Source organism: Ornithodoros turicata, chromosome 2, assembly GCF_037126465.1.
Source record: "Ornithodoros turicata isolate Travis chromosome 2, ASM3712646v1, whole genome shotgun sequence".
NCBI lineage: Eukaryota > Metazoa > Arthropoda > Arachnida > Ixodida > Argasidae > Ornithodoros > Ornithodoros turicata.
Genome location: NC_088202.1, coordinates 16,849,078 through 16,869,633, shown reverse-complemented (window position 1 = coordinate 16,869,633; position 20,556 = coordinate 16,849,078). Strand labels below are relative to the sequence as shown.

At 47.7% G+C, this 20,556-nt stretch overlaps 1 protein-coding gene across 1 annotated transcript in view; it reads right to left on the bottom strand.

Moving 5' to 3' along the window:
• The window catches only part of LOC135383160 (uncharacterized), a 359,001-nt gene that overhangs the window by 134,723 nt on the left and 203,722 nt on the right, over positions 1-20,556 (bottom strand). The window contains exon 3 of the mRNA XM_064612753.1: positions 18,354-18,430. The gene's annotated coding sequence lies outside the window, so the exon portion shown is untranslated. The remainder of the gene's footprint in view (positions 1-18,353; positions 18,431-20,556) is intronic.

Sequence of the window (20,556 nt, the reverse complement as noted above, 5' to 3'; positions counted from 1 at the left end):
GTAGTTTCCCTTTCTTTTATTAATAACGCGTCCTGGAGTAGCCAGTCCCGAGTGGCTCGAGAGTACCATCTCCATTTTTTTCTTTTAAAATCAATCAATCAATCAATTGCTTGCAGCGCAGATGTTGAGTCAGTGAAGACCACCCAATTCCGTGGGGTAAAGTGAACGATGTGCTGCAGAAAGAAAAATATGGCATAGAGTTCCGCAGCTGTGGATGAGGTATGGTGCCAAAGGCGACGTCCTTCAACTACGCCTTCGGATGGGATGCGAATGCCGATGCGGACTTTCCATTTCAAGATGCGCCATCGGTGTATGCTGCGGTAGAGGTTGAAAACTTTGCGTCTACGAGAGCATAAAAATGGGCTCGAAGGACTTGAGGGGAACCTGTGTGGCGAGCCCAGCGCAGGTTCGCGTCCAGGACCCACCGAGGAAGCGATGGGAACGCACAGGCTCGAGCTTCTTTGGACCCACCCAAAGAGGGAAATTACTCATAGCCTTGTGAGTGAAAGGGGGCTCGACGCACTTTTCGGGCGAAAGGTCCATTCCAATTCGCGTAAGGTAGAGATGGACATTGCTTAAGACTTGTTGCAAACGGCGCTGAATGGCTGGTCGTGACTTGCCTACTGTCCAAAGGGCAATATCATCGGCACCCGGAGAATGCTAGCTTGCGAGGAACTATCAATTTTAGTCCTGCCATTACCACATTAAAGAGTGTAGGACTGAGAATGCTTCCTTGGGGTACGCCTTGACGAATAGGGTGCTTGGGGCTTTGGCCTTGGGATATGCGGACAGCGACAATTCGGTCGGTAAGGAAATCGTGAAGCCAGCTGAAGAGGCGACCTGATACTCGAAAAAACCGCAACCCGTGGAGCACACAGACGTGGGAGACGGTATCATACGCGCGCTTAATCTCCAGAAAGACCGATAAAACGATCCGCCAATGAGCACTATCATGTTGGACTAGGTCGAGAACTGGATCCATGGAGCGTCGGTGGTGACGTAATCCAGCCATTTCTTGAGGGAACGCCCCTTGTTTTTCGAGCCACCAGTCGAGGCGATGCAAAACCATTCTCTCCATCTGTTTTCCCATACAGCTTGTCAGGCTCACAGGGCGAAAGGAGGATATGGCATTTGGTGGTTTACCTGGATGAGAACCACTCATGCCTCCTTCCCCGTACGGATCCCTGTCGCCAAGACGTATTATAAACGTGAAGGAGAGCTTGGAGTGACTGCTCGCCAAGGTTTCGCAGTGCGGCATAAGTGATTTTATCTGGTCCTGGGGACGATCGCACATTCACCAATTTCAACGCAGTCTTCAGCTCGATTACAGTAAAGTCGCGGTCCATAACGTCCAGTGGGCGGGGCCAGTCTTTGCGGATTTCTGTCGTCAAGCTTTGCTCAAAACTGTTGTGTACCGCAGACGTTGGGGCAGTCGCCGGTGTCGTTAGAGGACGACGAAGAAATCTGGCGCTAGCGCCATTTCGTCTACACCCTTAACGCCAGCCAATGCCGCGAGAGGATTCTTTTGTGGGGGCGCATCATTCAGAGCTCGAATTCTCCTCCAGATCTTTGTGGCGGGGTCAAACGGTTAAAGGTGTTGACAAAACTTACGCCAACGCTTCTGGTTTTCGGTCTTAAGTTCTCGTGTTACCTTAGCTTTCATCCAGCGGTATGCCGCAACGTCAGTATGGCAGTAGGCGGTAGGCAGTATGCCACAATGAAGTTGCCCAGTTCGGCGAGCCCTTCTCTCTGCTAGGCGACGTAATGCTCTAAGGTGGTTAATTGCTGGAAAATGACCGATGTGACCTGTTACCCTTTTGGACAGGACCACTGCGTTCTGCATGCCGGAAGGAATGCCTTGCGAGATGGCCTCTGGAAACATACCGGTGTACACAGATATTCGGAGGCCGGCACGAAATAGTCTCCAGTTCGTGAAAGGGGTCAGTCCAGTAGTGGGTGACAGAGGCAGCCTTTGGTGGGAAACATAGAGGGGAAAGTGGCCACTATCTCGGGTGTCGACATCGGTAGCGCACGACAAGTGGCGAATTATGTCTGCTGGGCACCAGGAAAGATCCAGGATATCGAGTGACGTTGGCGTTCGCATATAAGTTGCCTGTCGGTTGTTAAGTAGGCACATGTGAGCAGTCTCCATTGCTCCCAACAATCTATTTCCCCGTCCGTCCGTTCTACGGCTTCCCCAGGCCGTATGATGAGCATTGAAGTCACCCAGTACGAGAGCTGGGGATTCCAGTGAATTGAATAAGCGTTCGAGGTCAGTCCACGAAATCTGTACCGCGGGACGTAGATACATGTACTGACGACTATTAACAGCATGTGCCCAAGGCGGATCTTGCAGGAGACATAATAATAAGAGCAATGACAAACTGACCCCATGTGTGCAGCAACGATGCCATTACGAATGTATAACGCTGTTCTGCTCTAAGAGGATTGATGAGATCGATAGATTGTATAACCATTAACGGCGATGTGCAGCCATACATGTCACGTTCGCATACAGCTATGAAAGGGAACTTGTACTAGTGGAGATGAGATTTAAAATCAGGGAGCTTGTTACGTAGGCTGCGGTAATTCCACTGCATTGCGATGGCCTTTCTGTACATTTTCATCATGCGGAGGTAAAGATAATGCCTCCAATGCCAAAAGCGCTTGAACCTCGGGCAGTTGCGACGCACCAGGAAAGGCAGAGATAATTGCCTTGACTGCCGTGAGTACTGCAGAGAAGAGTGTCAGAGAAGGGACAGCTTCGGTGGTTGATGGTGCTAACTTGTCTTCTCATGCCTGGTGGGTCTGTAACACCGGCGTACGTGCGTGTAATCTGCGTTGATGGACCAGGGTGTGTCGGGTGGCTGGTTCTGATGGGCTTTGTCGCGGTGGTGTTCTGCACGCTGCGTTTGCATTGTGCAGACCGAGATGGGAGTGTAGGAAAGTCATGTTCATTCGTACGAGGCGTAACGGTGGCATTACCACCCCTGGGAGCGACAGCAGGAAGTCGTAATATGCGATCTTGATGTATTTTTGTGGCGGCAGTCCTCAAGGGGCGTAAAAGGAACGATGCATGATGGCCGGATTTACAGTTAGCACAGTTTGGCTCTCTCTTATTGTTGCAGTCTGATCGGCAGTGAGGCCCAGTGCATATGACGCACTTAGTAGCACCTCTGCAATTTCGAGCAATATGGCCAAATCGTTGACAGTTATAGCACTGCATGGGGCCTTCTATGTATTCGGAAGAGTATCTTCTATGTATCGGAAGTGGATGTCAGCATAACGTTCGTTCTTCTTGCTCACATAAAAAATTACGAAGCTCTACTAAATGAAATGCTGCATATGACATCTACAGGTAATGGCAATGCAGTGGTGCGAGTGAAAGCGTCGATCCTCGCCACGCAGGCGAGGATTTGGAGCGTTAAACGAGGCTCCTTGTGGGGTTAAACAGAGTGACTCCCTTTGGAGTGCAAGAGTCGCCACTTAACGCGCCAACTGGGGTATAGTACTACATTTGTAGGTTTATTTGACTCGGCAAATTTGGCCGTCGAGTTACTCTGACATAGCATATACATAAAGAAAAAGGTGTGCGCAATTATTGTTTGAGTGCTACGTTTGTCTCTTAGAGGGTGGAGCAAATTCGCTGTCATTTTTAAACCTGTAATTCAGGTTGCAATCGGGCGTTATTGATATACATGCGGGTGTCATCGGGTAATTTTTATTTTTGATTTTTTTTGTCTCTCTGCCTAGCAAACCTCCTGCGGTTAACGCGCATATATTTGTCAAACATACACACCTCGCTATTTATGTGACAAGTATCGTATGCTGTAGCACCGACTGCGCTTGGCACAGTTTATTGCTACATTCAAATTCAGTCATTCGTATACGTCATGCGTGAAACAACGTGATTGGAACTCGGGGAAAATACGGGCTTAACCAAAAAAAGTCAGACCTCAATTATAGTTGCTGTAATCACTGCGAAATACTACAGATCTTGACGAACATCCAACTTAAAGAGTTATATGGAACTTTATAACCTGCGTTTCATTCGCAACTCAGCAATGAGCTTCTCGATTTTTCCATGTTATTGAATACCGAAAATAACGAGAAACATCATGAGTACACCTGAACAACCATAACAGAAGTACGGTCCACGCAAAAGATTCCAAGTTACGCTGTATTAATTTTGCGCGTCTGCCTCCGTGCTCAGGGACGCAGACGGAATTCCGTCGCCCCCAGTGTGTGACTTGTAGTGAAAGTGGGAAGCACGGAAGTAATCACGAACTACACGCGTACAGAGGTGGAGTGGGGAAAGGGAGTTTGGAACAATCAACATCGCCCTCCAATGCCGAATACGAAAGTAAATTACAAAACCCAGGGTCCATTATTCAATCCAATCAGATTTTTGAGCCGAGGGGACATTTGAGGGTCTCAAGAGACGGGAAGGTCAGTTCAGTACCTCCCGAAGAGTTCCTCCATAAATGTTCCCGCGTCGGAAAGTCGACTGTCCTGCAACCTGTTTGCAGCTTCTTTCAAACATCGCGTGTATCGCGTGCACTGGACCGTAGAGCCGCAGCAACTTTCTGCCTCCAGTGAATGCGATGCGATAAAGCTTGCCATGAGCGAGCCTGACGTTGTTTTTTCAGCACGCAATCATGCCGATAGATTTCCCAATAAGCTACGAGAAATAAATGCATCAAGGGACACAGCCCAAAATAGGACGTGTGTAACGCTCCGTAGTACGCACTTACTCCGAACGGTTTCTTCCAAAAGTTCCAGGGCTTGGACATAGTTCATATATCATGGATGGACCCTGGGAAACGATGTACTGGCGGAGTTTGCGTCATGTAGGGCCGTCTTTTGTATTGTTCGCTATTTAATGCAATTTAATGCAATGTCACCGCAAAGCTAACTGTTTGTGTCCCACCGCCACAATAGAGTCTTAGTATTCAGAGATGATCGCAGTCGCCTGGCGGCGTAAAGCCACGTATTATTATTATTACGACGTGCGCAACAGCTTGGCGCACGCTAGGAAATAGCGGGGGCACACTCCGCAACAACGACAACAACAACTTTATTTCGAGACGATGAATGGGGAGTTTCATCGCAGGGGGCTATAGTCTACCCAAAGGGTGACTTTGCGTTTAGGGCGTGCGCAGTGTGAACACGCTGTTTCTTTGCGCACACAATGGAATTGCGTGCGGAATGACATGTGTTAACGAGAATTGGCCGAGGCAGAACACAATTAGGAACGACACAGACACGTAAGCCTCAACCGCCCAGGAATGAACAAATTCAAACAGCTCTTTTTCCTGCACCTCTTTTCCCTGAGTTGTTGGAATGACATCTGTTGACACAATGACACAGTGTGTCCCTCTACTTGTGATCAGGCTTCTCAAAAATTGAGTTTGTCCACCAGCTGGTCTGCATCTACGCCGTAGTGTCAGACGTGTAATAATATTTCTGTATTTCTAACAAGACTATAGGACGCCATCTGTTGCGGGGACACGCTTATAATGTAGTGAATGGAAAAAGTCACTCGGCAATCGGGACTCAAATTCAGAAGTAACGACTGTTCACCCAGAGACTCTTCGAAAAAGAGCGGAAATAGAACATCTAAAAATGTGTCTGAGTTGCCGCGGTAATTAACGGGCGTCGTTCTGGGTTCAGCTGATGTTTTTTTGTTATAAAACGTGCTGGCTAGGCCCATTCCATGAGACATAAATAAGCTCGATAGGCAACGAATCTCACTTCTACTAAACGACAGCGTACAGCAAACACTGTCAGCAGCCAGAAAGTGGATATTCATTCTTTCAGACTTCTTTTGTTTGTTTGTTTTCTCCTTTCGAATAATACGACAGCAAAACAACGCATTGCCGTGCCTTCCCTATTCCTTCATGATTGCATCGGCGCATTGTACTTCCAAAAATGCATGACCCAATTAGACGAACGTAGTTCGGCAAATTTAGAAACAGCGACGTCGATAAAAATTGGAGAGAGCAATATTCGGCCACTGTTCATGCCATCGCCTTCAACGTGCCTCTAATAAGCCGCGTGTCGCGAACAGAAGGAAAAGTCGTATTGAAAATCGCCTACAGCGGTAAGGCAAGGGCAAGTTACGGACAGAGGAAGATATTCAAATTATGCTTTGACTGAAGTAATGCCTGAAGGATTTATTATCCGGGAGTTCAGCGAGCAAGCAGATTTTGCGGGAGTTTGTAGAAGGGCATATTACGCTGGTACCCTGGCGAAAAGCTACAGATGAAGAACTTCCTAATGCCGCCAGGGACTTAATAATGGTATTGACTTGATTTCGTATCACAAATCAACCTCGCTCAAAGACCCAGTACGCAAAACATAAATGCCGTCAGTGTACGTTACGCCCTTCTACACACTGTCGAAAGCAAAACGTCATAGTTTCGGATTCTCCAAGAGTCGGTGACGTCAGCGAGATTAGGGGTCTCTCTCTGAGCGACTGCGCGAGTGCTTCCGTTCTTCACGAAACGTCGCACGCGTTGGTGCCGTGTAGTCCATGTTTGTAGCAGGCCTCTGATATAGTTCTCGTTCCTTACTTTCGAAGTATGCCAGCAGCTATGGCGAGGAGACGAAAATTGGCCTTCGGGGAGCAAAGTTGCCACACACATTGCAGACTGTGCCACCCTATTGCGTCATACTTATCAAAGCTAGAAAATAATACACCGAGAAGTAGTATTCACACAGAGAAACAATAACTTTTAACAATACAGTGTGGGACACGATCATTGTAATGGCGTAAATTATATGATATTCTGGTGAATGGAGGTCTAGTCCGTAATGGCGCTTCAAAGTGACTATCGCATCCATCCGGAAACGTGTGTATGAGACGGATACGGTAATCTTCGGCACCGCGTTCACAGTCTACATGGCCAAGTTTCTCTTCCAAAGACAGCTTACATATTAAATAAACGAGTTTTAAAGACTCGCACTTCCTCTGTAGCTAAGTAAGCCCCAGCGACAGTAACATCACGCACGATGACGTAAGCCAAGCACACGAATGGGAGCACAGCGCAGGCGATTGCCTCCGAGCTCATCTGCTTCGCGTTCGCACCACAATATACGAAATGATAAGTCCTCGGTAAAACTGCCAACTTCCGCTTACGAGTTCTCACGTGACCATGTTGCGCGGATCACGGTGTTACCCTCCTGGCTGTACGAACACGTCCGGCGCTAACCCTGAAGTGACATTCTACACATGGATCACAGACTCTCCGCGACCTGCAGACACCGTGCCACCCACCCGCCAGTCGCCAAGGGCCCTCCGGCCGCTCCCTGTTTTTCCTTGTCCGAGTTATGTTTTCTCTGGTTTTCAGAGAGGGAATTCCGGTATACTCTTGTGGTGCATCCAGCGCCATCACTAACGAGTGCGTGCTGAGCCACGGATGGCCAGAATAAACCAATTCCCTTTGAAACCTCCGCCATGAAGGTTGCCTTTGCCTGACTCCTTATTATTGGTGACCCGAAGGTCAAACGAGAGTTCCTCACAGCACCTTCATGGCTCAGAACCTAGCCAGCGCAGGGCAGTCCCTTGAGCACAGCCCGCATCCGCCCTGTCTACAGTTGCGATTTCAGTCGGACCGAATGAAGGGGCGGAGGTACGTGATTTCATCATTGTGCCCCCGGCGGAGAACCCATACGACGACCTGAAGAACGCGTTGACCAGGTGTGCAACAGCTTCGGAGCAAGAACGCCTGCGGTAGCTTCTTACACGTGAGGTTTTCGGGGGCCGGAAGCCTTCTCGGCTACTCCGCAGCATGCAGCACCTGTTGTGCGACAAGGCATCAGATCTCGGCGAATGGATCATGCAACAGCTGTTCCTGCAGCGCCTTCCGAGCACCGTGCGCGTGATCCTCACAACCTCTAGCAGCATTTCGCTTGAAGCTTTGACGGAGATTATGGACATGCCCTGCCCATTGTTTGAGCAGTCTCGCGTCCGACCTTTCCCCCTGCTTCGTCGGAAATTCAAGACTTGCGAGACGAAGTGGCACGACTTTCCACCTTGGTGACTTCGAACGTCCGGCTCAGCCGATCACCAAGTCTAAGGAGCCCTGATCGTTGCAATCGCCGTCGCACCCCATCTCCCTGTGCACAGTCAGTTAACCCCGACATCTGCTGGCATCACTAAACCTTTGGCTACAGGGATCGTGAGTGCCAACGTACGTGTTCCCGAAAGGGAAATGGCAACGGCAGTAATTGATGGGGTCAACCTTGGACCAAGTTTCCAATCGTCCTCGTCTTTTACACCTGATGGACCGCTTCTCCAACGCGCGCTTCCTGATAAACACCGGCGCACATGTTCCCATCGTCCATGCCTCTCGTGAAGAGACCAGAAACGGTGCCACGCTTATTTCTGCCTGCGGTAATAAGCTACTCAGGACGATACTCCTCCTCCCAAGTTTCGACACCGAGCCCGCCGGGCCCCATAGTTGGGACCATGCACCCGCTCACAATGGGGGGGGGGGGGGGGGGTGTTAGCGCGGTGCGCGCCAGGCCATGGTCGGCTAGAATAAATCAGTTCCTTTCTGTTCTTTCGACATGAAAGTTGTCTTAGCCTGGCTCCTTCACTCTCAGCATTCGTCTTCTGCTCTTGTCATGTATTACATTGCACAGAAACTACCCCACGAATACGCATAGGATTTTCAGGGTTACTGTGGGTGATCAACGGTGAGTTGAAGAGTACTATAGTTTCCAAATCGGCCTGGACGGATGCGGCAGTCCCTTGTTTCTCAGGAACAATCCTTGCACTACTAACAACATATTATTTACTCGTAGATACTGTATCGTCGGTATTGCATCTTTTCTTGTGAAAAGGAGTACAAGAAACGAACAGAGGGAGAGAAACAAGGTAGCACGCTAGACTGGAATAGTGTGGTCTTCTTGCTCGGTGGCTTCAGGCCCGGTACACCTATATTACATGTCAAAAACTAAAATACGATGGGTCGTGTACATATTGTAATCCTTGTCCATTCCGTTCCGATGGCACACCGGAGAGCTTCTCCAAGCGTGTCTGGTTCATGTTTTAGTTTACCAACGTGGTAGTCTCTAGTTCCGCTCCAACTTAAGCACCAGATGGCTGTGACCGCAACGTAGAGTCGTTGAGGTTTATCATTGAAGGGAAGTGCTCACACACGAATTTACCTCCAAACATGGGCAGAAGCACCATTTCGCAAAAACAATGCTTGACAGTCTGGTTTGTTTCATAGCTAATCCTTCTTTCAAAGTCAGATGCGCGTTTGAGGATACTGCCCTGAAGTGTTCGCACGTCGAAAGGTCGAGTACTAAACCTGGTTGGAGCTGCTTTCACATGTCGCTGAGCAGACTTGTATCACGTGTAGCGAAACGTACAACCGCTGTAACTTTGTGTCCACACCGAATGAGATGCACCAGCTGTAAAGCTAGCCACAAACCATCCCGGCGTTGTTGGCATCGTCGGCGTACGCGATCAGTGCCACTCGTCAGGAAGCGGCTATGCAGTTTTTTTTGTGTTATTCTTTTTGCTTTCGAAGAAGCAGATCAGGTCAAAAGTGTAACGCACAGCCGCGCCTCTCTTACGTTTGTAGAACGGTGTCGCTACAATGTAATTCTACAAATGCACCCCTATCTAGACAACCGTACTTCCTCAAGTTTTAGGAACAACGGCTAGGACAAGAATGGGAGCAAAATATTCGGCCACAATTGATGCCATCACTTTCTACACGCCAGCAATAAGGCCTGCGTCAGGAACAGATGGAAGAAGCATATTGGAAGTCGCAGGCACCGCGACAAGAAGAAATCGCGAACCGAGACTTCTTTCAGTTAAGAATTGCCCAAAGCATTGCCCGAACGAGCACCTGAATAAGTTTTCGAAACGCAAAACAATCAAGCCAGGTTCAGCTCGAAGGTTCACGGAAACAAAAACGCTTTGGGACTCAAGCATCCAAACTTTCCACCCCTTTTCCCACCACTTTTCACACTTACAAAAGCAGTAAAATGGCCCTCCATAAATTTGTCGCTTTTGGCTGCGGCGCTTTGAGCAACATAGAACGCGTGGTCGCCCGAAGGAAGGACGATCGCAGCTGTCCTGTAGCGCATGCGGGCGCGAGAAGCCTCTGACCTTGTAGAGATCAAAGACACTCTGAGATGACACTCTCTGTGACACTCTAGAGATCCTTCACTCCTTTAAAGAGAGTGTAAGAGAGCCAGGGAAGTCAACGTCAGTTGCTGACGTTCGTAGTCCCGATGGCGGAGCTGGTCACGGTCAGGCGACCCCAGGTAGCAAGGAGCGGCCCGGTAGCAAACGAATCTTCGGATGCCAATGAGAGCTACACCCCACGCACGTCTGATGCAGCGCAAGTGTTATGACGTCACGGAAGAGGATAGCGCCCTCCTTTCTCGTGATGTTTCTTTTTCTTTTATTTTAATTTCATTGCGCACTGAGAATACACGGCACAGCGAAAATATTGCGCGTGGTAACTCCATTTGGAACACGTCATCAGTGAAAGACGGTTTCTTGCCATAATCACTACCTCACTATGTCACTACCTCACTCCTTTAAACATATTTTTCATTCACTTAGAGCTACTTGACTCCAGTAATCTTGCTCCATCGTGAAGATGACCTGACAGGCAAATTACCTTCTCTACCCATCCAACAAACTGAAAGAGGGTCTACACGAATCAGCGTGGCGCCCGAGGCTACCTGACGGCGGACACAAACCGTGGCGCATAATGATCACTCGACTGCGAAATTTTACTCTTCTTGGAGTAATGTCACGCACTAAAGGTGATATTTCATAAACCACCACACAGCATTTGCTGTATCTTTTCCAATTGTGGTATCGCGTAGAACCTCGTACGCCAGGAGATTCAGTATGCGTACCTGTACATGTCCAAGCAAGGGGTTTGAAATCAAGTTGACTGCGCTTGCCGCATTCGATCCTCTAATTCATGCAAATGAAATTAGCCGCGGCAGTCGAAATTGGGGTGCCCATCTCATCTACACAGTAGTTCCCCGACATATGCGGCGTAATTCGGTCACGAAATAACCAATTGCGGAGCTTCAGTATAACAACACACAAAGTGGTACGTATCGACTGAATCTTTTACAGGACGAATCGAAGTCGGCGTTCACAGAGGGTAAGTACAGTGCGTTTCAATAAAGATTATCGATCACTCCTGTCCATTTCCATTTCGAATATATCGAGTCGCATTACCTGGGACGGTACAGTGGCAATACAACGTGTGTGTGTGTGTGTGGGGGGGGGGGGGTGACACAGAAAGACAAGCGAAGGAAATGTAGTTATCTTAGTGTAATAAAATGGTAGAGAGATACCCAAAAGACAGGGGTGAACTAGAGGTACAATTGTCTTGGCCGAGACGGCAGCATTGCTTCACACAGATGTATTCCAGCGCTGTGTGGCGGATGTTTCTCGCGCACGGTAAAGAACCCATGGCTGCTGAAATTATCTGCTACACCTTCCCCCCCCAACGTGCAACATGACGCGCCGCATGCATAGGTTGACTCATCCGACGTGTAAGTCTGCTTCTAATTCAGTGCAGAAAGTTGTGTCCTTTGCGTTTCATCACTTCAGTTGCTAATCAAGGCAGAAAGCTGGGCTTGTTGGCGCACCACCATGATCAAAAAGCACTAAACACAAGTACACACAAAAACCGCTCCGCTAACAGCAGTTTTTACCTGACAAAGTGGACACGTATTTCGAATGCTTGTCTTATTTAAAGAGTGGAATAACATAGGCGGCGCCCCTCCTCCTCCAAGAAAAAAGGAAAATGTTTCATCAACCACTGGATACTAGTTCTCTATTGTGTGATTGAAGTCAAGGAACGATATCTCTCTCTGAGTCAGCGACAAATTGGCAGCATGCGACGTGACATAATTGGACATTCGCTCTCGTCGTCGGTCGCCAAACGGTGGATGTTCCATCCATTCACAGCGCCATACAATGCATAGCGTAAGAAACTACCTTCCGCAATGGGAGCAGGAACTCGTACACGATTAATTGGCACATTCGCACAGGTAACACAGCGAGGAAATTCCCAAACTGCGAGCACAAGGGAAGGTTTATTACGCAGAACAGGCAACTATGTATTCGAAAGCGAAAAAGTGGAAAGATCGCACGTATTCAACTGCACAGTGTAGTGCGAACACGATTTACTGTTACGTTTTGTGGAACTACGCGAAAGTAACCAATTACAATGCAAATATGCCCTTCATCAGGAGTCTATTCTGCATTAGAACCATAAATTACAGGACAACAATAATGTGCCGGACAATAAATTATAGGGCTGAATAACGTACCAGTTAGGAATATGAAATTCTGCTTAGCGTGGCCTCAACAAGACTCTACAGTTGACTCATTAAAGAAGCCCTGAGGTGACCCCTAATTTTTTATTTGTTTGTTGGTTTTCGGAGCACAGTGTTCACAAGGAATAAAATCAGTTCCTGCGAGCTTGGGTGACCTACACAGCAAGCGCGAGTGCTCTGTTCCGCACACCTTTGAAAAATTCTCGTGAAACGAGCGCATCGCTGAACGAGAGGACGTCGTGTCGTATGCTACTCCCGTCACGTGACCAGTGACGTAGAGCGGCGCAAGCTCAAGCATGTATAAGCGGAGCGTGTGCTCCGAAGAAAAAAAAAGGAACAAGGCACTGAGCCTCCAATACGTCACGAGGGAACCGTGTCGGCCGTCCGCGGCTGCTTTCTCGGACTGTTGTCTTTTGTAGTTTTTCTCTATTCTTTCTTTTTTTTTTGTAAATTCGATGGCACAGGTATAAAGCACCGCAGAGTAAAAATATTTGCATGGTAACTCCTGGTTGACAGCGCGACAAATGAGGCAAGATTTCGAGCGAACGTTAAATATCACCTCATTGCTCCTTTAAAGGGGCCGTAAACAGGCACAAAAGGTGCACATTTCTTTGTGTTATATTATTGAAACTTAGGCAGTGAAAAACTCCTTGAAATTACTAAGGCTCAAAAACAAAAGGCGCTTGCATACGGATGAAATATTCACTGCACTCTTTCGCATTTTAGCTCCGCTCCGCGCTCTAACTTTACGTCATTTTGACGTAGCCCTTTCCTCACCAATTACGATCGAGTGTTCCACGTATGATTTTATTTCAAATGCGGAATTGGACTAGATGAACGTGAATCCTCTTCTATTCAAAATCTAAACAGTTACAGTCTCAAACTGAAAAAGAAATGCGTTTAATTTAGGTATCATAACCGCACTACGTTTTCTGGGCAGTAACACGCAGCACACCACGAGCGCGAATGAATATCCGGGACTACAGTTCAGGAATCTTAGGTAGGTCTGCGATAGAACATCTTCGTCATCTTCGAATTGTTCCGACAACTGGGCTGCCGTACTTTGGTTTGAGTCACGCGGCATCGCGTCACCAGCTCGCGTGGTACAGTGGATAGCGTGCAGGTCATGTCATGTCGTGACTAGGAGGAACCCGGGTTCGAATCGCGTCATGTTATAGCAGCTCGACTGTTGACGTTTCCGCCAGCCGGAGATGTTGAAGATGTCATGACGTTGAATTTCGGAACCACGGAGTGGAAAACGTCGTTTCACACAAACAAACTGAGCGCTCCGACTCACAGCTGATAACGAAGTATGTTTATTGGCTGATAATTTGAAACGTCATGTGCGCAGCTCGGCCCCCGGATTGGACGGCAAAACGCCACGTAGCCATGTGACGTATGCGTGGTGGAGAGAGGCTCGCTGGTTACTCATCTTTGAAAGCAGTTATATGGGTCAATGAGCTGGCACGAGCCGAACGAAATGTATATTTGGGTATTATGATCTGCGTTCTTTCATGGGGTATCATTGTTTCAGAAATGTTTGGTGGCCTGTTTACGGCCCCTTTAAAGCGACAGTCTGCAGCCATTGACTCATTTTGGGATCACATTTCTACCGGGTAGCATGATAGGTGTAGACATCATGTGCAAAATTTCATCCAGTAAACAGACGTAATTTTGAAATCAAGAAGAACAATGAACAGTGAGGAGGGTAACATCCGGTTTCGTGTTTACGGTGACATAGCCTTTGGCGGATGATGCAGGATAGTGCGACCGACGTGAAAGTGATTGAGGACTTTTTGAGATATGATAAAATGGAAGTTTTGTCTCGAATGTGTGGCTTGATAGCTTGAGAGGCCAAAAACGAAGAGTTGCTGACAGGAACGCCGAGACTGTGCACACGTCAGCTTTTCAATTCCAACAACAACAACAACAACTTTATTTCAGGATAATGGGTGGGGAGTTTCATCGCTGGGGGCGATACTCTACCCCATTGCTGGAGGTGAAGCAGAAAATGAAGGAATGGGTCCCGTTGCAATGGGGATCGGAGTCCTGTGGCGTCCAAAAAGGCGAAGAGAGCCTTGAGGACAGACCGTTGGTGAGCTGGATGCAGGCAGGGGCCAAGCAATTTTGTGAGGGATGTACCACGTATGATGTATGATGTACCACGAATTTAGCGAAATCTCTCGTGAGTGAGCGGCATAAAACAAATCACGGGACAGCGCTGTTTTTAGCTTCGGTTTGGGTGCGGACTGTCGCTTTAATTTCGACAGTATTGGCTGTACGAACTATAAGAGCATTTGTGAACAAAGGGTGAACTACAACGGGCTGTGCAGTTCTTGAATAACAATTGTTTGCTGCTCGCATCGGGAAAATCGCTTTTTTTCATAAGTGGCTACGATAATCACGCCTTCCACGCCTAGTCTGACTGGCACCACACCGCCAGTGTTCAACGGGGGATTTCTGTTGGGTTTCTTCAGACTATAGGTGCTATATATCTGTCGCGGTATCACCTACAGTTGCGAGCAACATCGTGCGAGTACCCACGATGGAGATGGTGACTTGAGCAGGGAAGCTAACAACATGCCATGAAAGGTCTCTTGAAGCTTGACAATATATTGGGTGAATATGGACGCGGTAAGCAGCCTAGAAGCTGCACGGAACCTTTGAACGTTTTTAAGTGAACACTTAGACAGGGACAGCAAGTCAGCAAAGGGCCGTCCACTTCTTGATGTTGTTGGTGTTGAGATGATGTTGGCGAAAAAAAAAAGGCAGCACAGGCCGTCGGGGAAAGAATGGGAACGCAATGGGGGCGTCGGCTTCTGAACGGGCGATATTGCCCGACTGGTTCCCAGTCGTCTAGGAAAGGAGGAGGTAGAGCGCTAGAGCTAGAACGTAAGATCGTTCCCCGACGGTGCCCTAATTATTTCCCGACTGACGGTCATGTGACCAAGAATATTGGACCGCTCCCCGATGTTGCTCCGATCATTTCCCAATAATCAGTCACATGACACAGGCGCGGCAATGAATTTATCTTTCCCGACTGCCGGGCACCGACTATAACCATCACGTGACGCACAGTTTCGAATCTGGCCAATGATGTGGCTTGATGAAGCGATCGTGTCGCAGGGTCGGAAACCCCGTCGTCCTCGTTGGGAGTAACAAATGTGTACCCTGCCGTGCTACCGAAACTTTCGAGGAATTTAGACATTTTTGATGCGATTTATCGCAGGCAAGTGCTATTTCTTTCTATGGTACTCTTCGCGTTGATCGCGCTTTTAAACATGAATGACACCGCTTAGGAGGCTTCTCTCAAAACTTAGCAGTGCAGCATCACATTGTTTCGGTAGTAGTGCTCCATCATGGCTTTTGCGTTGCTTTTCGGATAACGGGTTACGCTTTGAAGATAATTTGGTTCGATAAAGTGTGGAAGCGCGTGCATACAGTCATGTCTCGCTTATCCGGAGTTCAGAAAAATGGAAAACTCGTTATCCGGACTATATTACCGGGAACGAACCCGCTACCGTTGGATTTTGTCTCGGTTACCCGAAGTTCGTTATCCGTATCCGGACAGCAACTATACGAGGATCAATCTTCCAGCAGCTATGTGACTCTGATTCTCTTCGGGTCACATCGCACGGCTGTGTTCTGTACTGTTTGACTTCCCTTTCTTTTGAGGTCACTCTCCTTTTGAGTGTGCGGGCACCCCATAGGGATGGTAGACGATGAGCGGAAGAGGTGCCTTGTATACGCCCGCCGCAAGAAATTCACGTGTGAAAGTCAATGTCCAGGCCGTCCGAAAGCATCTCCTCTCTTTTGGCCTATGCCAAAGACATTTGCGAAAAGACCAAAACATGTGCGCGGGACCAACTTGCGCGGGAGCAGCAGGCTGACACAGCGGGTACCGTGGCTGTGACCAAAATTCTGTCACACCCGTGCCTACTAATGTCAAACAGCTCACTTGACATGGTTATTTGAAGTAACCATGTTTTCCTTGTTTCCTTTTCTGGAGCTATATAGAGGTTTCCCTAATTGTGCGAGTTTCCCCGGAAGTTTGCTTTACTCATGTATCCGGAAATTCCAGACGAAAAGGAATGACTCCCAAGGTGTCCGGATAATCGAGACATGACTGTAGTGTATTTGGCATCGGACGAAATGTAACCGTTTCTTCAGCGTTGACTGCGTGCTGCGGCTGTGCTTCCAACTTATGCGTGCCTACAAAACTGGAAGCCTGGACATTTTCAGCTCAAGGTAAGTTTTTGTGGTTACACGAAATATTAACGTTACAAATAAAAGCAAATTCGTTAGTGAATAACTTATTCCGCATTAATCCGTCCGCGCTATATTACGCATAAGCTATCGTGATCTTCAATCCAGAATGTCACACTGGAGCACTACCAGGCCGTGAGAAAAGAAATCAATGCCCTGATAGAGGGTATCGATGAAGAGTCCACCACAAGATTTCTGACTCAGAGCCCAGAGTCAAGATTTTTCGGGCTGATCTTGTCATGCCATGCTGACAATATTTGCTCTGCATTCAATAATGTGCGCGTCTTGTAGTGTGGCGCACTTTGTTCAAACAGTGTAGTCATGACCCGAAGCAAGAAAGCCGATGCATAAGAAAAGGCGTCTTGTTGATACATGAATATTTTTCACAGTTCTCTCAAAGAGACTATCGCATCCATCGCGGTCCATTTCGAAACTATCGTGCCATTTTGCTTCGCATTCATCACTGATAACAACGTCGTAAATGCGACGCGCATTAGTTGCGTTGTTCCTGCGCAGTTTGAAGTAACACATGGGAAGAGCAGACGACGCCTATTGCAACTAGCTGTATGTGATAGTGTATTACTTTTGCCTGTGTTAATACATTTCCTATTGTTGTTGTTTTTTGTTGTTGCTGCTGTTCTGTTATCTGTGTCAATGCAGTTATGCTTTCTCTATGTAATGCCGCAAGGCCCTTGGAGCACCACAACAAATAAATAAATAAATAAATAAAGATCACAGATTCAATAGGCGGCGAAAATGTGAGCTAAAATCACAAGCTTAGCATGGATAGCTCACGTTTTTACTGACGTGTTCACAAGTTGTCTTGTCTAGGCAGTTGCCATGGAAACGATAACGGTACTTCATGTGATTATTTTTACTTACAACCCAATTACGCAAAGTGGGGTTCAACGAAAAACGACAGTATTGCAACAACGGATGAAACGATGTATCATGCGTGCGAGCAGTAAACAGCTCCCGACAATATCGGCTCGCTCAGTTTCCCTGCAGAGAAGCTGAGTGATGTATGACAAGACAGAACAAACACTCCGCACATCTATTAGACGTGCCAACGACTACGCGGTGTCTCCATCCCCTTGAGCATGATTTATGGCGACTATTCTTGAGCCGTAGTCGCGAGATGGCTCAACAGGAACTCCATTGAAAAGAGATTGCTCAAGTGGCTCACTGACAAATGCATCATAAATCCATTCGTTCTTCAGGGAAAATGCTGAACGGGTAGATGATGGATGAATGATTATGCAGGCTGCAGGAGGAGAGACGGACGGGGCAGTTATATGAATAACAAATGAGACTACACCGGGAATATTCCGAACGTTCTCAAGTAAGGTAGCGTGTGCAACCAAGATGACGTAGAAAGACCACAGTTTATAATTATTAGTTCAACGGAAAGAGTAACACATTGTGATAGTGCGCAGCATTTTCCTATGTTTATCATCCTTTAAGAAATTCAACGGAAGAAAAAAAAACACAATGCAGTACAGGCTGCACTTGTTTATTGGCGTCAGCAACTCAAGCGATCATTTGATGATGTGCAGAAAAGAACCTTCGGAAAGCGCATAGCGCACTGCATGGATGGCGATTTCGAACACGAAACCCGTTTACTCGAGCGTGCTGTGAGAGTTGTACAGTTCGAGAAGCCCGCTACCTTTGGGTGTGGCGCAGTGACCGCGTATGAGAACGGAACAGACAACTGTGCTCGATCTGAAAGTGTGAAAGTTATGACTTACGTGGTCTGCAACGTCTTCCGACCAAACGATGTCCCAGAACAGCCGCTTCAGGTGAGGAACCGCCACTACCCACGGTCCTAAAAGAAGAAGAGGATTTTAGGGTTTCAAACAACATACTATTTTTTTATTATCTGGAAAACATTAGGACCGGAAGGCATTACACGAGGTGTGGGTAACATGCATTGCGCATGAGTGATAATTAGAAAAATCAACAAAAGTATACATCCGTCGAGAATTAAAAAAAAAAAAAAAAAAACTCAGGCACATGCTGCCCAAGAAACAAGTCAACAAAGACATCAACACAGTATCTAGGTGAAGCAAAATTACTCGTTACTAAATACCATTGGGCTAGCAACATTTAAGATGCGCTCGGGTAAGGCGTTCCAGTTTAAGGTCGTTGATGACAATGATGGGAGAGAGAAGATCATTCATGATGTAAAAGCCTGAGTCTGAGTTGAGTGGTGTGTTCGTGTCGTCGCTCTGGATGCCCAGACTCAAGCTTCTACATTATGGAGTTCATCAACCAGCTGGCCTGCATATACGCCATCTTGTGAGAGAGAAGATCTTACCATTGAGCACTATCTTGTTACATCTCGGCATGTCATCCGCACTGTTCGCTAAATAAACTTCTACACCACTCTTATCACTGGGCTCGACACTGAACGTGAACTCATTGAACATCTTTCAACTGAGCTCGCTTCTATAGTTGGTGCAGAATATCGGATATCACCCGGCATTGTGTTTACACTGTTCGTATTTAACCGAGACGCGGCCACTCAATTCGTGGTTTCCAGATACTTCCCCAGTTAGTTTAGATAGTTTCTCCGTACTTCCCTGTGCTATAAACACTACAGTTCATCAACGACGCCAGTTTTGAGCGCCCCCCGATACCCCGAACGCATTAATGCGTCCGGTAACCCATGAAATTTCCTACGGGATCCAATCTAACCTTCCTCTCTCTGCTCCAATGGCCGGATGACGTTCATTGTGGTGCCGGTCTTCCTCTATTAAGCCAATCGTAAGCCTACCCATTAAGCCTCGCGCACTTCTGGCATTGTCCTTAAAAATGGTCGCTACCGAAGTGTCCGATGACTTGTCCGGATGTAGCGACGCGTGCAGGGGTCCCTTGGCGGAGATGAACGTTGAAATGGAATCCCTTTGAATCCCCATTGGAGGATACTCTGTAAGATAGCTCAGTGGAGTGCATCGACGCATTCTGGAGTGCAGTCTACTTCACATTTCAGGTTGAGTTTCAGGAAAGTTTGTGGCTGCAGTTTGAGATAGCGAACATTCGTGAACGGGGGATCACACAATGCATTTCAGACATGATCAAGGGACGATGAAACGTGTTCCATTCGTTGCGAAGCGAGCACTTAGCTTTATACCAAACGATAGTCCAACATTATACTCGTACAGCTTGGGACAAAAGTTTACGGAACACGCACCGGCGTATTTCTTCATCGGAGCTGCTCCCTGCTACTTATTAGGAAGGGGTCGAATAAGAAACGGGTGGCCGCACTACTCTGTCCACACCCAATATGTGTGTCCGCTGCTGTTTGCTGCTAGGGTGTCGCACCAATTGAGAAAGATGGCACCCTGGCGTTCCGTAAACTTTTGTCCCAAGATGTACTACAGAAATGATAGTAGGTAGGAGTGCTACTCCTGTGTGTGACATAGACAGCTTTATGGGGCTGGGGTAACAGAGTGGGGAACAGGGGATATGTAGAGTTCTCATATGTGATAACACAGCTTCTAGATATTTGCGAAAACACGCAAGTGCATGCAGAAGTAGTAGTACTCGTACTCATATATGAACTGCATCGTGTTCGTGACGGCTTGCCCAACGGCTAATCACGACATGGGCTTCCTTCGAGTCTGCGATGGCAATAGATCCGGCAGATTTATTGGAGCACCTAACCACATTAGCTGATATGGAGAACTTGAGCATGACACCATACTTTTCCATGTGAAAATATTTTTTTAATTCCATGGGAGCGCCGCGAAGCAGCTGTGGCTATGAGCTGCGTACAGATGGCGAGAGAACAGCAGGAGGAAGTGGGGGACAGGGGGTTGGTATGCGTACTGGGCCGACTTCAGGGGGAACTGTGCCAACATTCGTCTGGATAGTCCCATGTGACATTAGAGCTCTGGTCTGGAATGTCAAGTGCTAACGGCAAGCAGAGTCGCAGCGATAACTATTGAT